Source organism: Penaeus monodon, chromosome 22, assembly GCF_015228065.2.
Source record: "Penaeus monodon isolate SGIC_2016 chromosome 22, NSTDA_Pmon_1, whole genome shotgun sequence".
Classification (NCBI taxonomy): domain Eukaryota; kingdom Metazoa; phylum Arthropoda; class Malacostraca; order Decapoda; family Penaeidae; genus Penaeus; species Penaeus monodon.
In genome coordinates this window covers 27,286,828-27,288,391 of record NC_051407.1, presented here as the reverse complement: position 1 = coordinate 27,288,391, position 1,564 = coordinate 27,286,828, and the positions used below count along the sequence as shown (strand labels likewise).

Sequence of the window (1,564 nt, the reverse complement as noted above, 5' to 3'; positions counted from 1 at the left end):
TCCAGCAGTTAGGTTATTTATTTTGACTGATAAATAATTATTTGCCATCTCTGTACCCTCTGTAATATTGGTGAATTAAAAAGGCGTATTGAAATTACATAAAAAATCTTCTAGGTGAGTCTTCACTATACAAATTTTGTCCCAGTAATGAGGTATATAATGTGACATGTTCTAATTCTATTTTAAGTTTGTAAATCTAAATATGTCCTGACTCCTTATACAGTTGTCTAGTTGTTTACACGGAGTTACCCTACCAAAATTTAAAGCATATGCTAGTCAGTAACTTTAAACTTCACAATACAAACTGAGGATAATCACTATCATCTCACAAATGACCAAGACCGCTACAAGTACAAGTATTATAAATTTATATTATAAAGGCCCTTTTCAAAAGTAACTGATAATTTTTTTTTAGTGAAAAGGTATTGTATAATTTTTTAAAACAAATCAGAGCATACTTAACCTTTCAATAACAATAATTGAATCATAAATATTCAAATTATGAAAGTGTTCTTGGGGTAATAATATTCCCAAACATTCGCATATATATAAATTAAAATGACTCAACTATAAAATATATAAAAATATAATAAATAAAAATAATGTAAATAGTATAATAAATAAAAATAATAAAAATAATATCATAAATAAAATAATATAAACAAAAACAAATTAAAATAATAAAAAATATAATAATAAAAAAATATAAATAATATAAAAAATAAAAATAATATAAATATAAAAAAATAAAAAAAATACAAATATAATAAATAAATATGACAAATAAAAATAATTAATAATATAATAAATAAAAAAAGATATAAACATTCCCACTTGCACTGCAGTGCCGCCCCGTCGCCACAACCTGCGGCCTCGCCCTCACCATGCCCTTGAGAAACAGATCCTTCTCGATCTCATTCCAGTGGCTCTTCCGTTTCCGGCTGTGGGAGGTCCGTCTGCCGTTCGGGGACCCCGAATTGTGCTGCTGCGTGGTGCTGGCGCTCGTCCCCACGAGGCTCGGTGGGGTTTTGTGGCTGTTGGTGGTCGTGGGTTGGCCTGTGTGGGTCGTGGTTGCCGTTGTGTGCAGCGCTACGCCTGCCTCCCCAAACAGCCCAAATTCTCCCTCGGAGTCGAAGTCGAAAAAGTCGGGCTCACTCCTGTGATGGGATGCGAGGCACGTTTCAAAGCTGATTTTAGAGAGTAACTTGTGAGAGAGTCGCAACACTTTGTAATTCATATTCTCTAGGATTACTTGGCATGAAAATTTTTCCCACAGAATCTACACTTTCAAATAAAGGACAAAGGGGCAGAAAAAAACAGGTACAAAAAAAAGAAAGAAAAAATACAAAATAAAATAGAAAAAATAATAAATACAAAAAAAAAAAAAAAAAAAAAAAGAATATAAAATAAAAAAGGATAAAAAAAAAAAAAAAAAAAAATAGTATTATTAAAAATAAAAAATAGAAAATAATAATAAAAAAAGAAATAGATAGAAAATAACATAAATAAGAGAAATACGAGAGAAAAATATAGATAGAAAAAGATAAATAAAAATAATAAAAAT

General features: G+C 29.7%; 1 pseudogene; it reads right to left on the bottom strand.

Annotated features, from left to right (window-relative positions):
- LOC119587394 overlaps nt 1-1,239 on the bottom strand; it is a 3,562-nt pseudogene extending 2,323 nt beyond the window's left edge.
- Between the last annotated feature and the right edge of the window lie 325 nt (nt 1,240-1,564).